This window comes from Hypanus sabinus, chromosome 24 (assembly GCF_030144855.1).
Source record: "Hypanus sabinus isolate sHypSab1 chromosome 24, sHypSab1.hap1, whole genome shotgun sequence".
NCBI lineage: Eukaryota > Metazoa > Chordata > Chondrichthyes > Myliobatiformes > Dasyatidae > Hypanus > Hypanus sabinus.
In genome coordinates this window covers 3,558,385-3,581,027 of record NC_082729.1, presented here as the reverse complement: position 1 = coordinate 3,581,027, position 22,643 = coordinate 3,558,385, and the positions used below count along the sequence as shown (strand labels likewise).

General features: G+C 43.6%; 1 protein-coding gene across 7 annotated transcripts in view; it reads right to left on the bottom strand.

The window, feature by feature from the left end:
* Positions 1-1,115: 1,115 nt before the first annotated feature.
* ahdc1 (AT hook, DNA binding motif, containing 1) overlaps positions 1,116-22,643 on the bottom strand; it is a 281,558-nt gene continuing 260,030 nt past the window's right edge. For all 7 annotated transcript variants that reach the window (XR_009507754.1, XM_059949179.1, XM_059949177.1 and 4 more), the window contains one exon: positions 1,116-2,289. The gene's annotated coding sequence lies outside the window, so the exon portion shown is untranslated. The remainder of the gene's footprint in view (positions 2,290-22,643) is intronic.

Here is a 22,643-nt window from a genome sequence, read left to right as displayed (position 1 = left end):
TACCATCAGGGAGGGGGTACAGGAGCCTGAAGACCCCTCTTCTCATTACTACCATCAGGGAGGAGGTACAGGAGCCTGAAGGCCCCTCTTCTCATTATTACCATCAGGGAGGGGGTACAGGAGCCTGAAGACCCCTCTTCTCATTACTACCATCAGGGAGGAGGTACAGGAGCCTGAAGACTCCTCTTCTCATTACTACCATCAGGGAGGAGGTACAGGAGCCTGAAGACCCCTCTTCTCATTACTACCATCAGGGAGGAGGTACAGGAGCCTGAAGACCCCTCTTCTCATTACTACCATCAGGGAGGAGGTACAGGAGCCTGAAGACCTCTCTTCTCGTTACTACCATCAGGGAGGAGGTACAGGAGCCTGAAGACCCCTCTTCTCATTGTGACCATCAGGGAGGAGGTACAGGTGCCTGAAGACCCACTATTACTGTTTCAGGAAGAGCTTCTTCCTCTCTGCGATCTGATTTCTGAATAGTCGATGAACCCTCCGTCATTATTCCTTTCTTTTTTTGCATTCTTTATTCATTTTTGTGACATATAACTGGGTTTTTTTTTGTCTTTGCACTGTACTACTGCTGCAAAGCAAACCTCACATCATCTAAGTCAGTGATAATGAACGTGATTCTTTACTCCTGGAGCTGGAGGGGAATTCTGGGATACCTGTTATGACAGTCCAATTGAAAATGCAAGCAGAGAGCAAATCTTGTGAAGGATGAGGGAAAAAGGGGTTAAGCAAGCAGAAAAATTCATCTCCGGCAATGCTGGTCTGTATTTTATGTGGACTGAACTACACAAACAGGCAGGCACTGAGTACAACTTCAAGAACACATAATGTGAAGACGATTTGTTTAAAAAATGGTTAAAAATGTTCGTATTTCACAGGAACCACTCAATAAACAGATCAAATCAGGCAGTCAACAGAAATGACACCCTGAGCTTGTTTTCATCAGCACTCCGAAATTCATCATGTAATACTGTATCTTACAAATAAAAAGTCCGTACGAAATTGTTTTACAAAGATATATCTTTGGGTGCACACTGCATGAAGGCAAAAAAATGTGCTAAAAATCAACTTTGCAACCTCACAATAATCACTACAGGTAGGTACAGAGTACAATAAAAACACATTTTAAATAAAAGATTATATACATTAAATACGTTATAACCATTTTTGTCATTCTTCAGGCAAACATTTCAGTGCATATTTGAAGCACTCGCTATATCGATATAAAGAATTTACAGATACATCTGTACAGGAACATAAACTGCTGGTGCCCTGGTGACACGTCTACTCTGTCCTTGGTTAAATACTGTTTATAAAAACTGTACATTTCGGTTTAAAAAAAACATATGTATTTATAATAAGACAACATGTATTGTCACTGCATAATGAGGTGACAAAAAAAAGGATCAAGAGCTGTTGACAGCATTGCAACAATCAGCAATCTTTGCTGACTCCCAAGCAATTACTGAGCTGCCAAAATACACACTCTGTGGCAAGATCAGAACCATGCTTTTTTGTGCGCGTCTTGTAATCTAAAGGAAAACGAGTGAAGAACTAGTGTGATTCATTCCCTTAATTACCCTTAATTTTACCATTGCTGTCTTCAGGGGAAAAATAAATGTACGGTACATTTCCATCTATTTCCCCTATCTGCTGGCCAGATTATGTACAATACTCTTTTTAAAAAAATGGTACTTCAAATTAGAGACAGCAAGCCCACCGATGTTTCATGGTAAAAATAGTTTGCAGAGACAACAGGGAAGAGATTTTAGCAAATCAGTACATGGCAATTTTACAGGATCTTAAATGGACTACATGTTGTGCACTTTTAAGTTTCCAGAGAGGAACCACACTGTTCTGAAAGCGTTAAACTGAAAGATCACAAAATCTGAAATTATATTTACACTGTACAAACATTATACCTACCAGCTGAACAAGTGCATCCAAGTACCTCATTTTTGCCGCTGTCTAAAAGATGGATTGTGTGTGAAAGAAGAGTCAGCAATTTTTGCAGCCAGTTTTATGTATTTTTTTTCAAATGTGAATGTAGCAACGCTTCTCTATTGCAGGTCTCAAAGTGCAAGTCTAATGTCTGTGTCTTTTCCTCAGCTCCCCACAGTTCACTGTGATTGTCTCTGCAGACGCCCATTTCGATTTTCTCCTTAAAGCTGAAATCCAGTCTTCCCGGATTAGTCAGTTCACCACAAGCCCTCCAATGAATTCATGCAGATAATGTGCGTTCCTAATTGCTCCACAAAACCTTTGAACCGATTGTTCCTGTAAAATTAACATTTTTAATGTATTGCATGAGGTCCCATCAGTAATAACAAGATAAGCACAAAATGTACACAGTGAACCTTGCATTTCTGAATACCAATGAGAAAGTTAAAGACATTGACAAAGTATTAAAAACTACCCAGTCCCTATTAAAATAAGTCTGTATAAATGCGAATTGTTTTGGAACTACTTTCAGGTTAAAGTTACAGATAACTTCAATCCCTACCACCCAGGACATGCCTTCTTCTTATTGAGAAACACACTCAATGATTCAGGAACAGCTTCTTCCCCTCTGCCATCCGATTTCTGAATGGACGTTGAACCCATGAACACTACCTCACTGTTTTATTATTTCTGTCTTTGCATACTTACTTAACCATTTAATATACATCTATATACCTGCTGTAATTTTCTCTGTTATAATGTATTGCATTTTACTGCCACTGCAAAGACAACACATTTTAAGACATACAGTATTCTGGTGATATTAAATCTGATTCTGACTTTCACTTATTCATATTGGGTTAACTTCTCTGCCACAAATCCCAGCAAGATTAAACATGATTTAATCCTAAGGGTCTTGGCCTGAAACGTCGACAGTGCTTCTCCCTATAGTTGCTGCCTGACCTGCTGCATTCCACCAGCATTTTGTGTGTGTTGCTTGACACAGTAACCTTAACGTGTTTCCAAAAACATACCATTAGCTCCAACCCCGAAGCGACAGGGTAACCGAAATGCCCAAGTTTAATTATCAATAATTTAACACTGTAACAATGCGCATGGCAGCATAGTGATTAGTACAATTCTTTACAATACCAGCGATATGGGTTCAATTCATGCCACTGCCTATAAGGAGTTTGTATGTTCTCCCTGTGACCGCGTGGGTCTCCACTTTCCTTCCACGGTCCAAGAACATACCAGTTAGTAGGTGAATTGGTCATTGAAAACTGTTGTGTGATCAGGCTTGTGTTAGGTGGTTAGCACAACGTTTTACAGTACAGGTCACAGGTCAGTACGAGTCACTTGGGTTCAATTCCTGCCGCTGCCTATAAGGAGTTAGTACGTTCTCCCCCCGGAATGCGTGAATTTTCCTCCGGGTGCTCCGGTTTCCTCCCACAGTCCGCAGATGTACCGGTTGGTAGGTTAATTGGTCATTGTAAATTGTCCTGTGATTAGGCCAGGGTTAAATCAGGGTAGCTGGGCTGAAGGGCTGGAAAGGGTCAATTCCGCGCAGTATCCAAATATATAAATACAACTGAGATCGCTGTGGAACTGATTCAAACACTTTGGAAATTCTGTTTAAGTTGTGTTTGGCACGAGTGAGTGGAAAAATATCACTCAAGCAAGGAGTAAACGATGGCATGTCTAATTATCACTGGGTGATGAGTTTCTTCTGTGCAGGCTCTGAAATGGGTGCATCAGCTGAAATTAAAGGTGCTGGAAGTGACAGATATCAGAACACAAGCAAAACATTAGAAGCATTTCCATGCAATGATATCACAAGTGAAAGATTTACTGGCAGAGCTGTAGGGTTGTGGGATGTCACCCCGTGTTTCACTGGAGAAATCGGGACTCTCCACCATGGGACAATGTAGAGTTATAGAATCATAGAAAACTACAACACAGAAAGAAGCTCTTCAGCCCATTCGGTTTGTTCCAAACCATTGAAATTGCCTGGTCCCATCAACCTGCACAAGGACCACAGACCTCTATAACCCTCCCATTCACATACCTGTCCAAACCTCTCTTAAATGTTGCAATCAAACATGCATCTACCACTTGCACTCACACACCCTCTGAGCGAAGACGTTTTCCTCATGCTCCCTTTAAACTTTTCATCCTTCAGCCTTAACTCATGACCTCTGGTTGCAGTCCCACCCAACTTTAGTGGAAAAAGCCTGCTTGCATTTACCCTATCTATACCCCTCATACTTTTGTATACGTCTTTCAAATCTCCCCTCAATCTTGCATGCCCCAGGGAATAAAGTCCTAACTCATTCAGTCTTTCCTTGTAACTCAGGCCCTCCAGTCCCAGCAACATCCTTGTAAATTTCCTCTGTACTCTTTCAATCTTGTTTACAACTTTCCTGTTGGTGGGAGACCAACCTGCCAACAATACTCCAAATTAGCCCTCGCTGACATCTCATACAATTTCAACATAACATCCCATCTCCTGTACTTGATGCCACACACAAAATGCTGGAGGAACTCAGCAGGTCAGGCAGCAACTAAGGAGGAGAATAAACAGTCGATGTTTCTGGCCGAGACCCTGCATCAGGACTGGAAAGGAAGGGGAAAGAAGCCAGAATAAGGAGGGTGGAGGGGAAGGAGTACAAGCTGGCAAGTGATAGGTGAGACCAGGTGAGTGAAGATGTGGGTGGGTAGGGGAGGGAGGGATGAAGTAAATAGCTGGGACATGATAGGTGGAAGAGATTGAAGAAGAGGGGTCTTCAGGCTCCTGTGCCTCCTCCTTGATGGTAGCAATGAGAAGAGGGGTCTTCAGGCTCCTGTCCCTCTTCCCTGTTTCTACGTTGAAGAAGGAGGAATCTGATAGGCGAGGAGAATGGACCACGGAAGAAAGGGAAGGAGCAAGTGTTTATGTAAGTACTCAGCAGGTTGGGCAGCATCTGTGAAGTGGTTCACATTTCAAGTTAATGATATTTTATCAGAGGAGATTTCAGATGTTCTATAATTGCCATTGTATTTTTTTTTTGGCTGTTTGATTATCAGAGATCACAACTTATTTAGCTGGTGAACAGAGGGAAACAGTTGCCATTAGAAGCTGAGCCAAGGACCATAGATTCAAAGTAACAGGCATTGGGGAGTGTAATAGATTGATGATCCACATCTCTGTGCCTGTCACAGGCTTTCAGATAAAAAGTGGATAGGCATGAGGGAAGATGAATTTCAGTGCCATTGGGGGAAGTGGGTTGTGGAAGTGAAGGGTACTGTGGGATTGGTGTAACAGGCAGGAAAGTGCAGTTGGGAACAAAATCAGATGGGCACTTCTTCAAAAGAACATCTTTGGAAGAACATCTTTTGAAGAGAACATCTTGAAAAGCAATGCCTCAAAGAAGGAATAAATCACAAAGGATTCTCACAATCCAGGACATTCTCATCAGGGAGGAGGCAGAGGAGCCTGAAGACCCCTCTTCTCATTACTACCATCAGGGAGGTGGTACAGGAGCCTGAAGACCCCTCTTCTCATTACTACCATCAGGGAGGAGGGACAGGAGCCTGAAGACCCCTCTTCTCATTACTACCATCAGGGAGGGAGTACAGGAGCCTGAAGACCCCTCTTCTCATTACTATCATCAGGGAGGAGGTACAGGAGCCTGAAGACTCCTCTTCTCATTACTACCATCAGGGAGGAGGGACAGGAGCCTGAAGACCCCTCTTCTCATTACTACCATCAGGGAGGGAGTACAGGAGCCTGAAGACCCCTCTTCTCATTACTATCATCAGGGAGGAGGTACAGGAGCCTGAAGACTCCTCGTCTCATTACTACCATCAGGGAAGAGGTACAGGAGCCTGAAGACCCCTCTTCTCATTACTACCATCAGGGAGGAGGCACAGGAGCCTGAAGACCCCTCTTTTCATTACTACCATCAGGGAGGAGGCACAGGAGCCTGAAGACCCCTCTTCTCATTACTACCATCAGGGAGGAGGGACAGGAGCCTGAAGACCCCTCTTCTCATTACTACCATCAGGGAGGAGGGACAGGAGCCTGAAGACCCCTCTTCTCATTACTACCATCAGGGAGGAGGCACAGAAGCCTGAAGACCCCTCTTTTCATTACTACCATCAGGGAGGAGGCACAGGAGCCTGAAGACCCCTCTTCTCATTACTACCATCACGGAGGAGGTACAGGAGCCTAGAGACCTCTCTTCTCGTTACTACTATCAGCGAAGGGGTACAGCAGCTGGAAGACACACATTCAACATTTGAAGAATAGTTTCTTCCCCTCTGTCCATTAGGCATTGGAACAAAATTAGACCACTTGGCCTACTAAGACTTACAGTCTTCTGGGACGAGGAGAAGAAGCTATTCCTAAAATGTTGAGAGTGTTTCTTCGAGCTTCTTCCCTGAAGGAAGTCATCACATTTCTAAACAGTCCATTAATCCATAACACTAACTCACTATTTTGCATGGGTTATTTCTTTTACTTTTCATTTTAACTTATAGTCATTTAATAGCAATGCATTGCTGCCACAAACCAAAAAATTTCACAACATATGCCGGTGATAATAAACTTGATTCTGATTCACTAATCCTATGGAATCCTTGAGGAGGCTTGAGGAACCAAAATGTACTGCTCCACAGAGAGCTAGAACTGACTCAATGAGCCAAATAACTTACTGTGCTGTAATGGTTCCAACTTCCTGCAATGCAGACTGAAAAGACAAGGTCAAGGTCTTTATTATCAAAGTACATATACATACAATATGTCATTGTATACCACCTAGAGATTCATGTTCTTGTAGGCATTTATGGGGAAAATACAAAAGAATTTATTAAATCTATATATAAGTGGCACTTCCTGGTGGCCAAACATTTTGATTCCCATTCCCACTCTTGTTCCAACATGGCCTCCTCATGTGCCAAGATGAGACCACCCTCAGGATGGAGGAGCCAAACTTTATCTGGGTAGCCTCCAACCTGATGGCATGAATGTCGATTTCTCGTTCCGGTAAAAAAAAATTCCCCCTTCTCTCTTCCTCTATTCCCCACTCTGGCTTCCTACCTCTGTTCCCCTGCCTATTACTTCCCTCCCACTGTGTCCCCTCCTCCTTTCACTTCTCCTGTGGTCCAATCTCCTCTCCTATTAGCCCTTTACATTTCCCACCCACTTGGCTTCACCTATAATCTTCTAGCTATCCTCCTTCCCCAACCCCATCTTTTTATTCTGGCATCTTTCCCCCCCCCACCTTCCTTTTCAGTCCTGAAGAAAGGTCTCGGCCCGAAATGTCAACTATTTATTTATTTTCATAGCTTCTGCCTGACCTGCTGATTACCTCCAGCATTTTGGTGTGTGCTGCTTTATATATAAAAAGGACTGACAAACAACCAGCATGCCAAAGAAGACAAATTGTGCAAGTAAGTAAATAAATAACACTGAGAACATGAGTTGTAGAGTCCTTGAAAGTGAGTCTGTAGGTTGTGGAAACAGTTCAGAGTTGAGGTGAGTGAAGTTATTCACACTGCTTCAGGATCCTGATGGTTGAAGGATAACTGTTCTTGAACCTGGTGTGTGGGACCTAAGGATCCTGTACCTCCTGCCTGGTGGTAGTAGTGAGAAGACAACATGGCTTGCATGGTGGGGGTCCTTGATGCTACTGCCTTGTTGCAGCACTCTTTGTAGATGTGCTCAGTGGTGGGGAAAGCTTTACTTGTGATGGGCTCGACCATAGAGACATGCTGTATCTACACACAGGTCTGAGATGACTGTATCCACACACAGTCCATTCTGGTCACTGGCGTCCAGATCTCGTTGGGTCGATTTCTGGAGCTCACTAACTCAAAGTAACTTCAGTTTTCCATCAGTAAAAACAATTTTTTTTTGGAACATAAGTGTTTCTATTAGTCTCTTCTATACTATGTACACACACAATATCTCATAACATTGTAAAATCAAAATCCTCACTCAGCACTTCTTGATCAGTTAAGCATTTTAATAACCATACGGCACCTCATCAAACCACGATCATCCACTTTCTTTGAGAGACTTGTTGTTGTGCTATGAGGGAATAACAGGTGGCAATAATATTTTTAATAAATGATGTTATTTACTGATTTAATTATTTTTAATTTTGACATATCACTTAATTAATTCTGATTTTAATAAGCTTTACCCTCAAGTACTTCACAAAATTAATAGGATTCCTGTTGGTCAGACATATCAGAGGGATACCCTTGCTCCCATACACGAGGGGTTACCCTGCTCTGGGCGACACACATACAGTTACCCTGGTGACCACACACACGGTTCTATGCCTCCACCAAGCAGACACACATACAATGGTGCTAGAAAGTTTGTGAACACTGTAGAATTTTCTCTATTTCTACATAAATATGACCTAAAATCTGATGAGATCTTCACATAAGCTGTAAAACTAGATAAAGAGAACCCAGTTAAATAAATAACACAAAAAGACATTACTTGTTCATTGATTATTGAGAAAAATATCTAATATATTCCATGTGTCAAGATGAGGTTTATGTTCCAGCTGGGTAGCCTCCAACCTGATGGCATTTCTCCTTCTGGTAGATAAATTACTCCCCCCCCCTACTTCCTCTATTCCCCCCTCTAACTTTTAACTCCCTCACCTGCCTATCACCTCCCTCTGGGTCCCCTGCTCTTTCCCTTTCTCCTACGAATCACTCTCCTCTCCTATCACATTCCTTCTTCTCCAGCCCTTGACCTTTCCCACCCTCCTGTCTTCACCTATCACCTTCTAGCTATCCTCCTTCCCCTCCACCCACCTTTTTATTCTGGCATCTTCCCCCTTCCTTGCCAGTCCTGATTAAGGGTTTCAGACCACTTACTCTTCCCCACAGATGCTGCCTGACCTGCTGAGTTCCTCCAGCATTCTGTGTGTGTTGCTATAGATTTCCAGCATCTGAGATTTTTTTGTGTTAATAAAATGTTGACACTTTATTCTCTGGAGAGCATGGGAATGTGGGGAGATATGATAGAGGTATACAAAGCTATGAGTGGTATAGTATAGAGAATGCAAGCAGGCTTTCCCTGTCGGGTTGGGTGAGACCAGAGCTACAGGTCAGAGGTTTAGGGTGAAAGGTAAAATATTTAGGGGAATCTGAGGAGAAACTTCTTCATGCAGATGGTGGTGAGAGTGTGGAACAGGCTGCTGGTGGAAGTGGTAGATGCAGATTCAAATGTAATATTTGAAAAGATTGGTTAAGTACAAGGCTGAGAGGGGTATGGAGGGCTATGGTCCAGGTGCAAATGGATGGGAGTAGGCAGAAGACCATGCCTTTATGGGACAGAAGGGCAAAAGGGGTGATTATCTGCTGCAGAACTGTGACACAAGGAGAACACCCCTCCAGAATACACACATGGTCACACCCCTCCCACACACACTAACTCAAAGTTCAAAGTAAATTTTATTCTCAAAGTACATATATGTCACTATATACAACCCTGAGATTCATTTTCTTGTGGGCCTGTTCGACAAATCTATAGAGTAGTAACTACGACTGAATCAATGAAAGACCAGCCAACTTGGGTGTTCGCCCAGTGTGCAAAAGATTAGATCTAGTAGTAGGATCGTGGCTAGCTGAGTCAAGGAGGTAAACATGCCTTTGCTACTTTGTAGGTTATGCCTCTTCAGGCAAAGGCTGCACCCAATGAGGATGCCGGCAGCAGGGTGTCTGATGGTGTCTGTGGCAGATGAATCCCAAAGGGTCAATGGTACAGCCACCTTGGTGGCATGCGGAGGAACCGGAGTGCTGGTCAACGGATGGCATCACTAGACTAGTTAGTTGCCACTGCGGGGCAGCCTCCTTATCCGCTAAGTCTGTAACACTCCTGTGTACCACTTAGCATCAGATCTGGAAGCCCAGAGAGACTGTATGGTGGGGGCACGACACAGTCTGTCTTATTACTGTGCAAGGCGTGTTGGAGTAGAGTTTCTGGATGGTGTGGTAGACTAAACTCTCAGCACAGTTAACATCAAACAATGGACAGCCGAAGAAGAAGAGAAGAAGAAGACAACAGACTGTGCAAATACAAAAAAATAAATAAACATGCAATAAATACAGAGAACAGGAAATGAAGAGTCCTTGAAAGTGAGTCCATTGGTTGTGGGACCAATTGAGTGATGGGGCAAGTGAAGCTGAGTGAAATAATCCCCCATGCTTCAAGTGCCTGATGGTTCAGGGGTAATAACTATTCCTGAACATGGTGGCGTGATTCCCGAGACTCCTGATGGCAGCATGAGAGGACAGCATGTCTTGGGTGGTGGGATCCTGATGATGGGTGCAACTTTCCTACATCAGGTAGACTCATTTTTCCTCCTCCAGCATACCCTCACATCCCCCACTGGTTTAGGTGCAGCACATTAATAATCTCATGTCTAGTAGATTTCCTCGCGTTTGTACCCTGCAGAGGAAGGGCATTTTGACTTTCTTCGTGGTGAGGATATTTCCTATGGTGGGAAGGTCTAAGTTGAGAGGGCACAGAGGGGAGTCCTCTTAGAATGGAGATGAGGAAGAATTTCTTTAGCCAGAGAGTGGTGAATCTGTGGAATTCTTTGTCACAGACAGCTGAGGAGGCCAAAACTTTATGTATATTAACGCAAAGTTTGATAGATTCTTGATTAGTCAGTGCATGAAGGGATATGGGGAAAAGGCAGGAGGTTGGGCATGAGAAGAGAACTGGATCAGCCATGATGAAATGGCAGAGCAGATTCAATGGGCCAAATGGCCTAATTCTGCTCCTATACCTTATGGTCTTTGACAATGATTGGAACTATTTAAGTACCCATTGGGAGGAAGATATTTTTCCATGACTAGAAAATCATGAATGTTTAAATCAGTTCCCTAGTGATACGCATGATGTTTCAAGATCCGTGAGGTAATGTTGCAGCTCTATAAAACTCTGGCTGCACTACATTTGGAATATTGTGTTCAATTCTGGTTGCCTCATTGTGGGAATGATGTGGAAGCTTTGCAGAGGGTGCACAGGAGGTTTACCAGGATGCTACCTGGACTAGAGAGCATGTCTCTGAGGACAGACTGAGTGAGTTCGAGCTTCTCTTTTTTGTGAAGGAGGATTAGATGAGCCTTGATAGAGGTGTACATGATGAGGCATGGATAGTGTGGACAGCCAGAGACATTTTCCTCACAGCGGAAATGGCTACCTCCAGGGGGCATAATTTTAAGGTGATTGGGGGGAAAGTATAAGCGGGATTTCAGAGGAAGGTTTTTTTACACAGAGAGTGGTGGGTGCATGGGACGTGGCAGTGGCAGGTACATTCATCATCATCATTATGTGCTGTGTCATATGATGTGGGCATTCATGGCCTTTCCATCTTGATCACTGTCTATGAGAAGACCCCCTTCACATTGTTGCTCTTATTCCTCTCTCCCTATTCTCTAAAAGTTGAATCCTAATGGTCAGTCTTCACAGAAAGCAACATGTCATATGCCGGGCTTGCTTGTGGTAGACGCAGGGAGTTTACAACCTCTCTCAGCGTGGCCACACTAAATTCCCTGCATGGCCATCACTTCACGTGGGAAGAGGGTTCAGTGCGAAGGTGAAAGAGGAAAGGAAAGCTAAGAGGGCAACAGTGTTCAGGACCTCAACGCACTACATCAGGCACCCTGACAGAAACAAATACTTGGCATGAAACCTGAACTGTACTGGATGAGTTGATAAACCGGAAACCATAGCTGATTTGCATTGACTTATGGTAATTATTAAATTTGCATAAAATGTTATTTTGCTGTACCTAAGAACGACAGGCAATACCAGGGAAACTGCATTGTGCAGCAAAAAAAATATGTGCAGTTCAGGTCACCTACCTACAGGAAAGATATCAAAAAGCTTGAAAGAGTGCAGGAAAAAAATGTACGTTGCTGGGACTTGAGGACTTGAGTTACAGGGGACAGTCAAAAAGGATAGGGCCAGGGTTTCCCACCTGGGATCCACAAATCCCCTTCTTAATGGTGTTGGTCCATGACATAAAAAGAATGGGAACCCATGGGTTAGGACATTTTCCCTAGAGCACAGGAGCATGAGATTTGAGAGACATATACAGTACTGTGCAAAAGTCTTCAGCAGGTATATATAGCAAGGCTGTCTTACAATTTTGCACAGTTCTGAGGTAATGTTACGTACTGCACTGCATTACACAAACTTGCTGGGCCTGGAGGATCTGAGTTGTAAGGAAAGATTGAACAGGTTAGCATTTTATTCCTTGGAAAGTAGAAGACCGAGAGGAGTTTTGACAGAGGTATACAAAATTATGAGGGGTATAGATAGAGTAAATGCAAGTAGGCTTTTTCCACTGAGGTCGTAAGTTAAGGAGGAAAGGTGAAAAGTTTAAGAGGAGCATGAGGGGAAACTTCTTCACTCAGAGGGTTGTGAGAGTGTGGAACGAGCTGCCAGCACAGGGTGGTGCACGCGAGCTCAATTTCAACAATTAAGCAAAATTTGGATTGGCATGTGGATGGTAGGGGTATGGAGGGCTATTGTCCCAAAGCAGGCAGTTTAAAAAGTTTTGGCTTCAGCATTTACTAGATGGGCTGAAGGGCCTATTTCTGTGCTGTACTTTTCCATGACGCTATGACTGTACTGCTGCTGCTGCAAAAAAAAAACAAATTTGATGACATTTGATGATAAATTTGATTCTGATATGGGTCTCTATTGTGGACCGAGGAGTGGGAAGGATCATGGTTGGGTAAAAGGGAAGGGAGAGGAGAGAAAGTGGAAAGCATTAGAGAGACATTCTATAAAGATCAATAAACCAATTATTTGGAACCAAGTGACCTTGCCTGTTGTCTCAGGACTGGGTGTGTCTGCACCCGTGCCACTCCCCCTGCCCCGGCACTCTTTCTCTGCCATCTGTCCTGTGGCACTCCACCCTTGCCATTCCCAACATCCTTAGCTGATGCCAGTATTACAAATGCACTCTCCGCTCCACGTTGACGAATACAGTACTGTGCAAAACTCTGAGGCACCCTATTTTTATATATGTGCCAATGACTTTTGCACAGTACTGTACAAAATTATGTAGAGAGAGAGGTATAGATAGGGTAAACACAAGCAGCCTTTTTTCCCCTCAGGTTGGATGAGACTGGAACTAGAGGTCATAGGTTTAGGGTGAAAGGTGAACTATTTAAGGGAAATCTAGGGAACTTCTTCACTCTGAGGCTGATGCAAGTGGAATGGGTTGACAAGACCAACAGTTGTATTTTAGGGTAGGAGTTGCACAATTGAATGGAAAACAGAGGAGGAGGGAGGGATGGCATGAGTGTGATTGCAAATTTAGAGGAGAAGGTTACCAGGATGAGGGGAAAGTCAGAAAGAGAAAACAAAGAAAGACTTTGCCACTGACTGCCTTCCGAGGAGTTTGTGAGCAGCTTACTGCTGTATAGTTTGCTGTGGCAGGCCAGTGGGCCTCTACCTTGTGTGGTGTCCTTCTCTTTCAGTGATTGTTGGAGGGTGCTGTCGTGGTTCCCTGCTTATGGATTGAATTATTCCATTTATGGACTTATGGTTTTATATTCTGTGTCTTTTATCACCTGTTCCTTTTCTGTTTTGTTGAGCGGGGATGGGATGGAGGTTTGGGGGTGGATATTCTCGTTCCGTTTGGTAAGTGGGGAGGGGGTTTTAGGGGCTGATGATTGGGATGCCGTTCTTTTGGGATGGAGGGTTTGATATTTCTCCCTGAACGACTTTCATGTTCTTTCTTTGTATTGTGGTTATCTGGAGAAGACAAATCTCAGATATGGATACATCCTTAAATAATAAATAAAGCTTTGAACATTTAAAAAGGGGGGGGGGTTGAAATTCCAGTCTGGAACAGAATTTTTCACCCTTGTTGGTGCAAAAGAGAAGTCTTTTGAGACTTGATGAAATTGATGGCAGAGAGTTGTTTGGTCTAACCCAAACAAACCAGGCAGGAAATCAGTTACTCCAGTTAGTCCTGCTTTCCGACCGCTTGCTTGCTGCCTGCTCCAGCTACCCTGATGTTTCTGCCTTCTTTCAACGAGTTCCAGACCCACATTGCACTTTGAGTGAAAAAAATCCTCAACTTCCCTCCAATAATTAAATGAATTCTACACCTCAGGCTCTCAGCCAAGGAATTAATTCTGAGTGAGAATAATGTTATTTTCAATTAACAGAGATTCATGGATATTTCTGAGAAAGGTAAAGATGGGTATGCTGGAATTTTGTTTTTAACAGATAAACTGGTCACTTACTAAGCTGAAAACGAGCGATCTCCCCCCTCACCTAACACTTCCTCACCCCCATTCACAATAGGACCTCTTATCCAGAGAACTGCTTCTGACTTCAGATAAGTTGTTTTATCAGCCTTGGCGTTCCAGCCATTCTCTTCTCAGTACTCCCATCGGGCAGGAGGTACAGGACCACTAGACCCCGCACCACCAGGTTCAGGAATGACTATAACCCTACAAATGAGGCAGCACAGTAGACTAGTGGCTTAGTGTTTACACTATTACAGTGCCATCGACCTGGGTTCAATACCATCACTGCTTGTAAGGAGTTTGTGCATTCTCCTCATGATGGTGTGGGTTTCCTCTGGGTTCCCTGGTCTCCTCCCACATTGCAAAGACATAAGATCGTAAGGCACAGGAGTGGAATTAGGCCATTTGGCCCTTTGAGTCTGCTCTTCATTCAATCATGGCTGATCTTTTTCTCTCCTCCTCAGCCCTACTCCCTATCCTTTGTCCAATCACGAACCTATCAAGCCCTGCCTTAGATACACCCCAACAACCTAGCCTCTATAGATGCCTGTGGTAATAAATTCCACTAACTCACCACCCTCTAGCGAAAGAAATTTCTCTGTATCTCTGTTTTAAATGGACACCCGTCTATGCTGAGTCTGCGCCCTCTTGTCCTAGACTACCCCACCATGGGAAACACCCTTTCCACATCTACCATATCTTATGGGTTAGCAGGTTAATTGGTCACATGGGTGTAACTGAGTGGCATGGGCTCATTGGGCTGGAGGGGCCTGTTACCGTGCTGTATCATTGAATAAAATAACCATCAGACTCCTGAACCAGCGTGGATAACTTCACTCACCTCAACACTGAACTGAACCTACAGACTCACCTTTCACCCTTAACACATGAACTCTAGTCATGGTCCTACTGAGCCTCTATCAAATCTCCCATAGAGAGAGGAATACAACATGATGAGGGTTACAAATGCAAGTAGGCTTTTTCCACTGAGCTATGGTGAGACCAGAGGTCATGGGTTAAGGATGAAAGGTGAAAAGTTTAAGGGAAACATGAGGGGGAACTTCTTCACTCAGAGGTTGGTGAGAGTGTGGAACAAACTGCTGGTGCAAGTGACGGATGCAGTTTTGTTTAAGAGAAATTTGGATAGGAACGTGGATGGAAGGGGTATACAGGCTATGGTCCGGGTGTGGGTCGATGGGATTAATGGTTTGGCACAGACTAGATGGGCTTTGGGGCCTGTTTCTTCATTTTAATGTTCTATGCCTTAATAATTTGATCTTAGTTTTATATACGTACATATATAAAGCTGTGTGTATGCATTGCACACACACAGAGTACTGTGCAAAAGTCATAGGCACATGTAATAAAATTCTGTAAACCAAAGATGCTTTAAAAAACTGAAATGAAAAGCTTCTAAATATCAAAAAAAAGACTATAAAGAACGTAAATCAAATCAATATTTTGTGCGACCACCCTTTGTCTTTAAAACTGTGTCAATTTCTTAGGTACACTGTTGTGCAGTTTTATCAGAAAATCAGCTGGTAGGTTGCTCCAAGCATCTTGGAGAACTTGCCACAGTTCTTCTGCAGGTTTTGGCTGTCTTACTTGCCTCTGTCTCTCCAGGTAATCCCAGACAGCCTCGATGACGTTGAGATCAGGGCTCTGTGGAGGCCAAACCACCTGAAACCATATAAAAAATCTAGGGTGCCTAAGACTTTGGCACAGTACTGTATACACAGACACACACACACACACACACACACACACACACACACACACACACACACTCACACGTATATACAAACATTCAATTTGTCTTCTTTTGCGCATTGGTTGTTTGTCAATCTTTACTTATATAGTTTTTCAGTGAGTTATATTGTATTCCTTTATTGTCCTGTAAATGCCTGCAAGAAAATAAATCTCAAGGTAATAATAGTGACATATACATACTCTGATAATAAATTTCCTTTGACTTTGACATTTCCAGTTCCAGGAAATATATCACTGTTCCACCATCACCACATGGTGCTTTCCCAACAACACTTGAGAAGGGAGCTCCTTCACTAGAAGTACTACAATGGTTGCGGTACAGACTCATTCCGCCCTTCCCAAATAAAACAAATTGATGCTAATTGGAGAGACAAGAGTGACCGCCAGGGCCAGAAATCAGAGCAACACAGAAAAATCACTGGAGGATCCCAGCAGGTCAGGCAGCATCTATGGAGAGGAATAACCAGTTGACGTTTCAGGTTGAGACCCTTCATCATGAATCTCACAGAGATATGTTGGGGGGGGGAGGGTTAAACTTTATTCAGTGTTCTCTGTCATTTCCACTAGCCCACTGCAAAATCTGCCACATCTTTAATAGTTAATATCGGCTCAACGAGCCTGTGGCAATTACACCCGAGTGAGCAATTAACAGTAACAGTGGTTAGCACAATGCTTTACAGTACCAGTGATCCAGGTTCAATTCCCACCACTGCCTGTAAGGAGTTTGTATGTTCTCCCTGTGACTGTGTGGGTTTCCTCCCGGTGCTCCAGTTTTCTTACATAGTCTGAAGATATACAGGTAGGTAGGTTAATTGGTCATTGTAAGTTTCCTGTGATTAGGCTACGATTAAATCAGGAGATTACTGGGTGGTGTGGCTCGAAGGGTCAGAAGGGCTTATTCCTTGCTGTATCTCACTAAATCAAATAAGAACCTGTTAACCCGTACATCTTTGGAACGTGGGACGAAACTGGAGCACCCAGAAGAAACCCTTTCAGTCACAGGGAGAACGTACAAGCTCCTGACGACGGTGGCAGGAATTGAATCCAGGTCTCTGGCGCTATAATTGTGTTATGCTCACCATTATACTATGGTGTCAGCCAGTTTGGGGCATAACTTCCAGATAATGGGTCAATAATTCAAAACGGGGATTCGGAGAAATTTCCCTCATAAAGCTTTGGGATTCGCAATCCTATTGCAGAGGTTGTTTCATGGAATAAATTCCCGGTTGGGATAGACATTTTGTTATAAAGGGGGAACCAGGTGTTTCGGGGAACAGGCAGGAAGTGAAGTTGAAGCCAAGACCAGATAAGGCCTGATAATAGAGAACGATGGAGCAGGCTCAAGTGAGCGTACGGCTTTTTTTCTGCTACCATTCCTGATGTTAATGAGGCCTTCCCAACAAGTTCTGGAGAATGCTCTTGCCACTATATTCAATTTCTTCCAAGGATAAAGTTCAGGTCACTTCAGTTTTTCTACAGTCCTCTAACTGACCCTTCAGCCCATCTAGACAATGCCAAATTGTTATTCCGCTCTGTCCCATTGACCTGCACCTGCAGCACACTCCTCTGTACCCCTACCATCCATGTATCTATCCGAACTTCTCTTAAATGTTGAAATCGAGCCCACTTGCACCACTTACACTGGCAGATCGTTCCACACTCTCACCACCCTCTGAGTGAACTTTTCCCTCATATTCCCCTTAAACTTTTCACCTTTCACCCTTAACCCATGACCTCTACTTCTAATCTCACCCAGCCTCAGTGGAATAAGCCTGCTTACATTTACCCTATCTATAATTTTGTATACCTCTAAAAAAAGCTACCCTCAATCTTCTCCATTCTAGGGAATAAAGTTCTAACCTATTCAATCTTTCCTCGTAACTCAGGTCCTCATTTCCTGGCAACACCTTTTGTAAATATTATCTGTTCTCTTTTGATCTTATTTATATCTTTCCTTTACATAGGTGACCAAAACTATACACAATACTCCAAATTAGACCTCACCTATGTCTTATACAGCTTCAACATAACATCTCATCCTCTGTAATCAATATGTTGATTTATCAGGGGCAGTGTGCCAAAAGCTCTCTTTAAACCCTATCGACTTATGAGGCCACTTACATGGAATTACGGGCCTGAATTCCCAGATCCCTTTACCCTGTCTCAGTAAAAATAACACCCAGCTCGTGACCAGGAGATGGAGAGGTAGTGAGATGTCACCCAGCAAAGAACTGCGGCAGCATGTATTTTGAATTGGGAATGGGAGGCTGTTCATCAAACTCCATCAATCCCATTTCTTTATAGATTATTCTCAAGAATCAAGTCAAAATCAATACACTTTAGAGCAGAGGTTCCCAACTTTTTTTACGGCATGGACAATGAAATAAGGGGTTCCGTAGACCCCAGCTTGGGAAACCCTGCTTTTGAAGCACTCAATCACTTCTCAGAGGTCTAACACCTCATCTTCACATAGTAGGCTTTCAGATTTAACTTATTTAGAGATGCAGACAAACTCTTAACATGCCCGCTTTGCCCAATTATACTCATGTGACTAATTGATCTACTAACCCATGCATCTTTGGAACGCAAGAGGAAACCAGTGCACTCAGGAGGAAACCCACATGATCATGGGGAGAACGTACAAGCTCCTTACAGAAAGCAGCAGGAATTGAACCTGGGTCACGGGCGCTGTGATAGCATTATGCTAACCGTTATGCTTGTGCAGTTTCAGTAACTGCCTTTCCCTGTCCATGTCAGGACTGGCCACTTCTTCTGAACATCAGTCCACCTAGGATTTGCTCAGCACCTCCCTCTTCATGAACACACCCTGACCTACTGGACAAGTCCCACTGCCAGCAGCACAAACACACACAGAGGTACACATATGGTTTAGGAAGCTAAGATCAAACAAAGCCCTTGAGGATTATAAAGAAACCAGAAAAGAACTCAAGGTGGGATCCCCTGTGACCAGCCACTAAAACATCTGCCTCATCTCTCTGTCAATTCCAGTCTCACCTGCTGCAGCTATTTCCTTTGTCCCCTTTATCTCACCTGCCATTTTCTCTGCAATTTAAACCCCTCTTTTAAAATTTCTTTTCTCCAGTTCTGACAAAGGATCTCTTGCTATTAATCAGCCCTCATAGAGTGGTCGCAAGTGGAGAGAGTGAGCAATTTTGAGTTCCTGGGTGTTAATATCTCTGAGGACCTAATGTGGTCCTAATATAGTGATGCAGCTATAAAGAAGGCATGATATATTATCATGTATTGCATTGTACTGCGCCACAAAGTTCACAAATTTCACAACATATGCTGGCGATATTAAACCTGATTCTGAATCTGAGCTTAAAAGCTTCAGTCAAAAATCCCTGTCAGCCTGCTAAACCCCAAAGGCCACAACATGGCCTGTCCAGCCTTTCCTTTAGTCCTAAGATTTCTGAAGGTGGCAGCACAGGTACATAATGCGGTGGCACTCAATGTTAGCATGACCAAAGAAATGACTGTGGACTTCAGGAAGGGGAAGTCGGGACAACACATACCACTCCTCATCAGGGTCAGTGCGGAGGAGGTGAGTATCTTTAAGTACCTGAGTGCGACCATCTCACATAATCTGTCTTGTGCCCAGCACATGGACACAATTATGAAGAAGGCATGCCGACATCTGTACTTGATTAGGAGTCTGAGGGAGTTTGGGATGTCACAAAAAGACCCTTACAAATGTCATTGTGAACAGTAGCACCACAGCCTGTTCTGAAGGCTCCATTGTGCACAGTTGAAAAAGGCAGCAGAGGATTATAGACTCAGTCAGCTCCAAGGCAGGCACAACCCTCCCCACCCTTGAGGACATTTTCAAGTGGCAGTGCCTCAAGAAGGCGACATCCGTCATTCTCATTATTACCACTGGGGAGGAGGTGGAGAAGCCTGAAGACCCACACTCAATGCTTTAGGAACAACTTCTTATCCTCCATCGTCTGATTTCTGAACACTTCGTTCGTCCTCTTTTGCACCATCTACCTTTGCAACCTATAGCAATTTTTATGTCTTGCACTGTACTGCTGCCACAAAACAAATCCCACGACATATGTCGCTGTTAATAAACCTGGATGTGATCCCGAGAAAGCAGATGGGATGCTGGCCTTCATTAGTGGGGGCAAAGAGTGTTAAAGAAGGGAGGTAATGGTGGGGTGCAACTTAAGTAAAGTAAATTTATTATCAAAGTACATATATGTCACCTTATATAACCCTGACATTCACATTCTTGTGGGCATATTCAACAAATCTATAGTATAATATCTATAACAGAATCAATGAAAGACCGCACCAACTTGAGAGTTCAACCAGAGTGCAGAAGACAACAAACTGAAGAAATAGTAATAATAATAATAATAAATAAACAAACAATAAATATTGAGAACATGAGATGAAGAGTCCCTGAAAGTGAGGTCATTGGTTGTGGGAATACTTCAATGATGTGGCAAGTGAAATTGAATGAGATTATTCCCCTTGTTCAAGAGCCTGATTGTTGAGGGGTAGTAATCGTTCCTAAGTCTGCTGTGTGAGTCTCAAAGCTCTTGTACCTTCTTCCTGATGACACCAGCCAGATGAGAGCATGTCCTGGGTAGTTGGGTTCTTGATAATGGATACTGCTTTCCTGCGACAGCATTTCATGTAAATGTACTCAGTGGTGGGGAGGGCTTTACCTGTGATGAACTGGACTGTATTACTACTTTTTGTAGAATTTCCCATTCAAGGGCATTGGTGTTTCCCTACCAGGTTGTGATCCAGCCAGTCAATATACTCTCCACAACACATCTATAGAAGTTTGTTGAAGTTTTAGATGCCATGCTGAATCACCAAAAACTCCTAAGCAGAGGCACTGCTGTGATTTCTTTGCAATTGCACTGAAATGCTGGGACCAGGACAGGTCCTCTGAAAAAACAGCACAGAGGAATTTAAGTTGCTGACCCTTTCCACTTCCGATCCCCTGATGAGAACTGGCTCATGGGCCTCTGGTCTATAGTCAAAACTTTCAAAAACATGAATTAGTCCATAGCATATGGAGGAAGGGATCACTGTGGAGGGGGTGCAGAGAAGACTGAGCAGGCATTGCCAGGAAAGGAGGGTATCAGTCATGAGGAGGGACTTGTCAAGCCAGAATTGTTTTCCTTGGGTAGAGTGAGTGAGAGCTGAAATCTGATGGAGATGTATGAAGTGGTGAGAACTAGATGTGGTAAATTGAAAGAAAACTGTCCCCACGGGAAAGGTGTGTAAGACCAGATAGACTTGAGGTGAAGGGTAAGACATCTTTCTCCTCCTACCCCAGAGGGGGTGCTGTTTGGAACACACTGCCTGAAGGGATGGTGGAGGCAAAGACTCTCACAAAATATAAACAGAATCTGGAGGAGAAATTGAATGGACAAGACATAACAGAACCCAGATCAAAAGTTGGTAAATGGATTTGCACAGATGAGTACTTCACAGTTGGCACAGTCAAGTAGAGTAGAGGCTGCTGTTTCTGTGTCAATGAATTACAGGCTGCCATTCCAAATATTAGTCCAGTGAACCACCCTTGTCATGGTTTGCCTGCCTCAATGACCTGGAGAGCTATATTGGCGGGAGTCAGGCCTTGATGCTTTGGCTGTTGGTAGGGTCACCCATGCCAAACAGGTCAAAGGATAGAAGCCAGAGTATGAGTGGTCCACCAGTCCTCCAGGTTCAGGGGTTCAGCTCAGGGCTAACAACCCTAACTGGTAGAGCACAATTGTTATGGAAGCAGCAATGAAGAATGCTTCTAAGTGTGTGTGCGACGTTATAAGATGGCCAAGGACAGAGATGGAGGGCCTTCAGTGCTGCCCTAAAAGCCAGCAGCATAACAGGCAGTAAGTAAGAATCACCCTGTACTGAACATTCTTTCTTATATGAGGAGACTAATATTGTATGTAATATTCAGAATACAGTGATAGAAAACCCTGAGGTGAATGGTCATAGCCTTTTTCCCAGGCTTGGGGAGTCTTTAACTAGAGGCCATTTTGCTTTACTCAAAGTGCTGGAGGAACTCAGTAGGTCAGGCAGTATCAATAGAAATGAATAAAAGGTCCATGGTTCTGGCTGAGACCCTTCATCAGGACTGGAAAGGAAGGGGGACGATGCCAGAATAAAGAGGTTGGGAGAGGAGAAGGAGGATGGCTAGAAGGTGATAGGTGAAGCCAGGTGGGTGGGAAAGGTTAGGTGCTGGAGAGGAAGTAACCTGAAAGGAGACTAGAGCACAGCATAGGAGAAAGGGAAGGAGGAAGGGACTCAAGGGGAAGTGATAGGCAAGCAAGAAGAGGTAAAAGGCCAGAGTGAGGAATAGAAGAAGAAAGAAACAGGAGGGGAAAGACCCTCAGCCCGAAATGTAGACTGTTTATTCCATACTGACTTGTTCAGTTCCTACAGCAATTTTCTGTGTTTTGCTTTGGGTTTCCAGCAACTGTAAACTTTTTCATGTTTAGGGCTCCTCATCTCATGCTCTCAATATTAATTAATTAATTCATTCATTATTATTTCTTTCTTTCTGTATTTGCACAGTTTGTTCTCTTCTGCACTCTGGCTTAACACCTTAGTTAGACAGTCTTTCACTGATTCTGTAATGG